At 39.5% G+C, this 8,392-nt stretch overlaps 1 non-coding gene across 1 annotated transcript; it reads right to left on the bottom strand.

Moving 5' to 3' along the window:
- Positions 1-6,942: 6,942 nt before the first annotated feature.
- On the bottom strand, positions 6,943-7,022 carry MIR513A-1 (microRNA mir-513a-1). Its single transcript, NR_035539.1, has one exon. It is a non-coding gene; the product is annotated as a microRNA mir-513a-1 (primary transcript).
- Positions 7,023-8,392: the final 1,370 nt, after the last annotated feature.

The raw sequence follows: 8,392 nt of genomic DNA on the forward strand, positions 1-8,392 counted from the left end.
ATAGATGTTTCATTTATCCATAATTTATGTTATTTAGGAGTTCTTAGTATTTTGGGGGGAGCTACCCTCCAGACATTTTTTATTTTCTTCACTTTGGGCATTTAGCAATAGTTTCCTCCAGAGGAAGCCCAGGTATTTGGAAGGCGCGATAATCCCTACAGGCTTTATTTTCATTTTTGGTGTAATGATAGATATTACTTAAGGAAAGGCACGGATCATAGGCCAGTCTGTTTATACACTGCAAAAAAAAACGGACACAGCTTCTTTTGTAGCAGGACCGGTCACAGACAAATAACCTCTCGGACACCAGTTTTAGGAAGGAAGAGGCTTTAATCAGCTGGGAGCATCAGTAGACTCGCATCTCAAGGTCTGAGCTCCCCAAAGTGAAGATTCCTGTCCCTTTTAAGGGCTTACAACTCTAAGGGGTCCACAAGAAAGGGTCGTGATACATTGTGCAAGCAGGGGCTACGGGATTGAGGGCTACGTGCATCAGTAATGAGGGCTAGCAGAACAGAACAGAAAGTTTCACAGCGCTTCCTCATACGATGTCTGGAATCTACAGATAACACAAGCAGTTAGGTTAGGAGTTGATGTTTAACTACCAGGCCTGGTTTTTGGTGCCAAGCTGTCTGGCTATTGATCTCACTTCTGCTTCTTTTTAACTTTCTGCTTCCTTTTTGAAACAGGAGACAATGGGAGAGGTGGTCTCCTTCCTTATTTTCACATTTATAATGAGCATTATAGCCTAGTATCTGGCTAGGATTGAGACAAGCAGGGCATTGGTGACCTTTATAGATGATTTGGCTCATTCACAAGAATTTGATACAGGCCTGTAAGGTGCAGGAATTGTGACTATGATGCAGATGTAAAGCTGATGAGCAGTAAGACCTTTGCATTGAAGGCACATGCAGTCAGGTAGGGGACGGAGAGGATAGTACACAAATGGGCAACGAGAGGAGAACATGGCAGAGAGGGAGGTAAGAGTTCCTCCCCTTCCCACCCAAGAGGGTGCATGTGAATGGGGATCTCTGGACTTCAGGCCCTGGCTTCTCAACAAGATGAAGTGAAAACCACACCACTCTCTTTCTGTCTTTAGTCACCCATTGCACCTGTGAAAAATAGTCAGGTCTTTATTTTTCTTCCTTGCAGGATGCAGGGAACACAGGGCTTGGCTCAAAAGTGTTGACGTCCCTTCCTTCTCAGTGGCAAGGATAGTGTGTCTTATAGACCAGGGTGTCTGGGCTGCAGTGAGAAGTGGCCGTCCTGGGGCAGCCCTGAGTGGGCCTCAGATCCTTCCCTCACAGACCCGGAAAGGGCACCACTGGAAGAACCAAAACAGGTGAAGAGTCAGAAAGGGCCCCTATAGGAGCAAGAGGGAGACCAGCCCAGAGAACAAAGGAGTTATCTGGAAGAAAGGGTTGGTGGATGTTGGGCCCTGACTGCCCAGTGTTCCTCTGGTGCTTATCTCATCCCCTCCTGGTTCTCAAAGCAATCTCGCCATCAAGGAGTTTCCATGGTGACGGCAGTCATTCTTGATTCCTCCCATCTTCCAGTTGATTTTCAGAGGCATCAGGTGAGAGTGGGGCAGGGGGTCAGAAAAGAATAACGCGTTGGTTTTTTGCCACCCTCCGTCTCTTGGCGTCCTTCTGAGGGGGACAGAGCAGGGACAAGGCTGGCAGTGGTGTAGGCTGGGGTGGGGGATGAAGGCATGTGTGATACCCTTCACCTCCTGTGTTCTCCTGAGTCCCATGACTAGCATGGCAGCCGATTATTCTTACTACTCATTCCTGATTGTCTTTTTGTTCTTTTCCTTCCCATTCCCTTAAGTCTCTGTTCTCAAACCTACCCTCTGATGCAGGCTGCAGGGAGAAGATGTCTCAGAGCAGCCAGGAAGTTGCTGCAAGGTTTGAGTCAGGCAGCTCAGGCTCCTCTCCTCAAAACCATTCCAACTCCAAATTTGTCAATAAAAGGAAACCTGACAATTGTGGTTAATGACGGGAGCCTTAGTTGCTTTGTTCCTCTCTACCCATGAAGGTCACAGAGAACAGGGAGAGATTGGACCAGATGGTTCACAGGACAAGTGGTCTCTCTTGACCCAGAATGGGCACACATAAAGGAATCTCTCAGTGTTCCCAAGCAATCAGCAGTCTCTTGACCCAGAATGGGTACACATAAATGAACAATTCCATGTTCCCAAGCAGTCAGCTCTGAAGTATCTCAGGAATCTAGCACTATTGGGTCAGCAAACCACCTGGGCTCCTTCCACTCTAAGCAAAAAATGCGCTTAAAGAAGTGAAACATATCACTTGTGCCAGCGATGTTAAAGGTGCTCCATCCAGGCTAACACAAGTACAAAAATTATTAATAATTCTTGGTATTTGTCAGAGAGCCCCCACCTTTTATCAATGTAACCCTGTGAAGTTTCACTTTACAAATAACAACAAAGACATATCCCGTAAACTAGAATGAAAATACTGTGTAGATTTTGTGTGCGCTTTGGTAACAATGACTCCCAATGAGTCAGGTGTTCCTGTGAAAACACCATTTTGCAATGAGACTTTCTGTCTCTCTCCTTTCAGGGTTTGAGTTCATTTCCCTGTGCGGTGATGCTGGCTTGGTTATTTTGATCAGTGAAATGTTTCTGATGTGACATTACTCACTTTCCTAGGCTGAGTCCTAAGATGCTTTGTAATTTCTGTCTTTGCCCTTTTGGAGTCTTGAGCTCCCCACGCTGAGAACAATTCCAGAATGAAAGACCAGCTGGAGGGAGAGGCCCAGCCATGCTAGCTGTTCCTGCCATTCCAGTTGGAACTGCATCCTTGTGAGGGGGCATCCTAGACCACCCCAGAGTAGCTGTCTGTAGTTCCATGTTTGAGCCCAGGTGAGCCTAAGCAGAAGAAACTCCCAGTGAACTCACTGAATCACAGAAAACTGTAATCACTGTTTTCAGGCACTGTGGTTCAGGATGGAATGCAGCCATAGGTTGAGTATCAGGTCTGATCCTCTTTAGTCTTGCGGTGTAAAGTATCCTTTCGTGTTACAGTATAACCCTAGGATCAGACTATGGACTTGGTTCATAGCATTAAGCAACTTATTTAACTTCTCTAAGCTTCATTCTTTATCTGTAAATTCATGATAAAAATAAATACTGCCTTCTGAGGGTTGTGAGTAGATTAAATGTGATAATACGTGTATGTTCTTAATGAAAAAAATTATGGAACAAAATCTAAGAAAAAGAAAACACTATTTAAAATGGAATATTTTAGTAAATCTGATAGAAAGTAGAAAACACTTAGAAAACTTTTAAAATATTTAAAATTCTATAAAAGCAAGTCAGAAATCAATCAGAAAAAATTATATGATAGAATGAAACATGGCACATAAAACTACGTTTCAGAATTATTTACTAGGCTATTCAGTGTTTTTAAAAATATATTCATGATGCATTATTTGAAATCATTTATAAGAAAATCACACAAAATTGTTGACCCCAACCTAAAACCTAAGTATAAATACAGATAAATATGTGGAAAGATCCACATCTAAATTTTATCAAACACTGTATCCACATTATGATGTTACTGGAATTATTTCGTTACTGCTATTCATGTTTTTCACACCTTGTATGTGCTTTCCACATTGTTCTGTAATAAATAGGAATTATCCTCATGGTCTGAAAAAGAAATATATCAATAAAAATGTAGTTTTCTTTGGCAGAATTCTGATATAAGAATAACTCGGACAGATGTAAAAGTTGTTTTTGGCAGTTATTTTTCCTCTTTTGAGCTTCCTGAATCTATATATACTCAGCCTGTTCAGTTAGAGTTCTTGCCTTTCCATGTTCCTGACTCCTAAGCCGAACACATTTTAATTTATTATAAATTATGAGGATAAACTAATATATTCACATTAACGAGGTGACGAAATTATAGTATAGCAAGGAAGGTCCAGAATGAATACGTAAACATTAAACCAGGGTTTTTCGTGTGCTAGGACTACAACACAGATCAAAACAGCTTCAACACATGCTAACAGAACTGACATTTTAAAACACAGATAATTTTTACAAAGTAACTAGTAAAATACTTAGTATACACAGGAGTGCTAAATTATATGTAGTTATTTTTGCTGGATATATGTTATATGTAATTCAATAATGTGATAAATATTTTTATTCTGTAATTTGCCTTTTTATTATCTCAGTGGTCTTATTGGAAGACAAGTCTTAATTTTTTCAAAGTCTATTTTATCAATTTATTTTTAATAAATTTTATTTTTATATTTTGATATCATATGTAATAATTTAATGGTCAAAAATATTTTCTCTCATTTTTTTCATGCAATTTGATAGTTTGACATTTTGGCTTAAGACTGTATTAATTTCTGTATGTGGTTTGAAATACGATCAAGGTTCATATTTTTTATATATCTCACATTTCCCAGCATCTTACTGTTTAAATACTATCATTTCTTCATTAGATTGACTTTACAGCTCAGTCAAAATGAATTGGTGACATATATGGATATTTCTGGTCCTTCTATTTGTCCATCCTTTCTTCAGTACCACAGTACATTGGGTAATCTAATTAGACAGTAAATCTGGAAATTACAAGTGTAAATTTTCCAGCTTTGTGATTCCCTTTCAGATTGTTTTGGATATTCTAGTTTATTCGCCTTTTATATCAGTTTTAAAATCATCTTGCTAATGTCTACAAATATTTTTCTGGGACATTGGTTGGAATTGTATTACTTCTAGAGATTAATAGAAGTCTAAAAGTCTATAGATTTGAATCCTTCAATCCATAAATATGATAGTCCTCGCCACTTAATTAGTAATTTTTTTTAGTGTATTTACAGTTTTAGCATACAGATGTTTTGGGGTTTCTATTGATACTGTAATAAATTGCCACAGATTTAGTTGTTTACAACAATACAAATTTATTTTATTAGAGTCTAAAGGTCAAAAAATCAAAATTAGGTTTCTCTTGGCTAAAATGAAGGCATTGGCAGGGCTTTGTTCCTTCTGTTGGCTCTAGAGGAGAATCTACTTGATTGTCTTTAGAAGATTCTAGTTACTTTCTCCATTCTTTGGCTCATGGCCTTTACCTCTACCTCTAGTCAATACTATAGCCTTTTCCAATGTTTCTCTTATTCTAACCACCTTTCTCCAACTTATAAGGGCCCTTGTGATAATGTTGGGCTCACCTAGACAATCTAGGATAATCCCAATCTCAAAATATTTAATAACATCTACAAATTTTCTTCTACAATAAAATATGATGCTTACGAGTTCAGGGGTTACATTGTGAACATTGTTTGGGTGGGGGCTGTTACTCTGCCTACCACAGAGATCTTGTAATTTTTTCTTAGAGTTTCACCTAAATATTTTATGTTCATATTATTTTATTTTTCAATTAGCTTGATTTAATCATTGCATAATGTACACATATATCAAAACGTCATGTTGTACACCTTAAATATGATTTTTATGTCAGTTAAACCTTAATAAATTGGAAGAAAAAAGGCTGAGTAATACAAAACAGTATTTCGCTGAAAAAAAACACAAATACCAGTAAATATACTATTCTTTTGAGAAATCATAACAGAGGTATGATAACAACTAAATTCTCTTTTATTTCATTTTAAGATATCACTTAAAGTTATATAAGTAAACATGCATCACTATAATACAGTTTTAGAAATTATATACTAAAAACAGTTATCACTTTGGAAAATTCTATGTACATACAGTATTGCAAAGTGACAAATTTTTTTTACTGTTCAGAATGTTGCCCCCACCCCAAAAAGATTGTATGTATTCTATTATTACAGTGGTTTTCATTATGGAAAAGATACTTCAACTGTTTTTTTTACTTTCAGACATTAATGGTCTTATACATATTCATACATTCTGAATCTAAAAAAACATAAACTAAAATCCTGCCTGTAACCATATAGTAATTGTTTTTTATAGTTTTTCCCTTTCGGTGTTTATGCTGTAGCCTCTGTTTCAGTTGGAATCAAAATTGTATTAATCACTTACTATTTACAACATTTTTTACACATTTCCACAATATAAGTAGCTTATTTATAACCTACTTCCCAAACATGTATACTAGATTAATGCTGCAGATGGCCTTACATAGTCTGGTGCTTGTCTTTCTCTTGCATGTTCTCTCTCTCTCTCTCCTCTCTCTCTCTCTCTCTCTCTCTCTCTCTCTGTGTGTGTGTGTGTGTGTGTGTGTGTGTGTGTGTGTGTGTTTATTTCCCTCTATTTCTCTCCATTAGGTTAAGAGTTAAGCGTCACCAAAAGAAAATGGGGAGAGAAGCCTAGGAGATATCTCTTGAGTATCAATTCTGTCATACCCTTCCATTCTTCAAATATACTCCTAAAAAATGGGGAAAAAAAGATAATTAAAAAGGGTGAAATATTCTTGGGTGGACTATGCTTAACCCTTCATAAATTGGTGACTTAAGGCTTTGAAAGGTATTTTAAAAGTCAATGAGAAAATGTTTTAGTTTTTGACAGAAAATGGACACTGTGGATCAGCAATGAAGGGACCTGAGAGGCAGGAGAGTCTTTTGGGAGCGCTAAAGGAGAATCCTTGCAAATGATGTCTAGTTGATAAGTGAAAAGAGTTTAGAGAATTGAGGAATCTGGAGTAAAATGTCTCAGCTGACGAAGAATGGCTGTGGCCTCTATACAACGTATTTCTTATTTGAGCCAAGCCTCATTTGGCAAAAGTAGATAAATTCTTAAGGAACCAAAGTGCATGCGTTTTCTCAGGAGTCCACAGTTCTTATGTGTAGTCGCCTAGAAGGCACAAAAAGTTCCTTGAAGTAGCCCAGCACTGAGGAGTGGGTGCACAGGATGCAAAACAGGCATCAGCATGCTCGCAGCTACAACCCCATCCCTAGGGACACCACATATGCCGTGCATGCTGTACATTACTCTTCTCAGCAAGGTGAAATTTATATTTTAGTTCACATAAATGACACCTCCCTGTGAAAGGCACTGCACATTGAATGGCTGAATGTGGCATCCCAGACCAAATGCTCCCTATTCATGCCGTTTTTATTCAAGTCCCTATAGGTGTATGCCTTGGCATGGCCACCAAGATTTATGCCAAGGAACAATGCAACTTCTAGCCCCTAGCACTCCCCTTTTCACCCTGCCCTGAGTGAGATTTTAACATGCAGATTTTTGTTTTGTTTTGAGATGGAATCTGGCCCAGACTGGCATGCATTGGCGTGATCTTGGCTCACTGCAACCTCCGCCTCCCGGGTTCAGGTGATTCTGCCTCAGCCTCCTGAGTAGCTGGGATTAAAGCTGTGCACCACCATGAACAGCTAATTAACACGCCGATTTTTAGGCTGAGCAATGATAGAGCTTTTCACTTAGCCTCTTTTTCAGAGGTGAGTTATCCTTGTCTGAATTATCCCATTGGTTTTCCTGTTATTTTGCTTGTCTCATTAAAAATCCTCAAAGTCAGGCTAGGCTCGGTGGCTCACGCCTGTAATCCCAGCAATTTGGGAAGCCAAGGTGGGCAGATCATCTGAGGTTAGGAGTTCGAGACCATCCTGGACAACATGGGAAAACTCCCATCTCTACTACGAATACAAAAAATTAGCCCGGCGTAGTGGTGGGCGCCTGTAATCCCAGCTACTCTGGAGGCTGAGGCAGAAGAATCACTTGAACCCAAGAGGCAAAGGTTGTAGTGAGCCAAGGTTGTGCCTTTGCACTCCAGCCTGGGCAACAAGAGTGAAAATCTGTCTCAAAAAAATCTTCAGACTCAGCCGGGCATGGTGGCTCATACCTGAAATCCCAGCTCTTAGGGTGGCCCAGGTGGGGAGATCACTTGAAGCCAGAAGTTTGAGACAATCCTGACCAACATGGTCAAACAAACATGGTAAAACACCATCTCTACTAGAAATACAAAAGTAGCCAGGTGTAGTGGCTTGCACCTGTAATCACAGCTACTCTAAGCTGAGGCAGGAGAATCACTTGAACCAGGAAGGCAGAGGTTGCAGTGAGCAGAGATGGTGCCAATGTACTCTAGCCTGGGTTACAGAGAGAGACCCTGTCTCAAAAAAACAAAAACAAAAAACCCTTAAAATTACAGTTAAGTACAAAGGACCAACCACTCACTAAAGCTTTCTGTTGTCCTAAAACTCCAGCTGTGCTGCACAGACCTAAATTCCAACAGAAAAACCACAGAATACAACCACCTGGATGCAGAGAAGTGCAGAAGAGTCAGAGAAAACTAGGTTAGAGAGAGCAGAAATTTAATTTCTTCTTCAGGCTATGCAGGGGGAAGAACCCATAGAAATTAATACGAGAGAGAGATGAGACAGATAATGGGCTGGAAGACAGGAAATGCTATTCTATTTC

The sequence above is a fragment of the Pan troglodytes genome, chromosome X, assembly GCF_028858775.2.
Source record: "Pan troglodytes isolate AG18354 chromosome X, NHGRI_mPanTro3-v2.0_pri, whole genome shotgun sequence".
NCBI lineage: Eukaryota > Metazoa > Chordata > Mammalia > Primates > Hominidae > Pan > Pan troglodytes.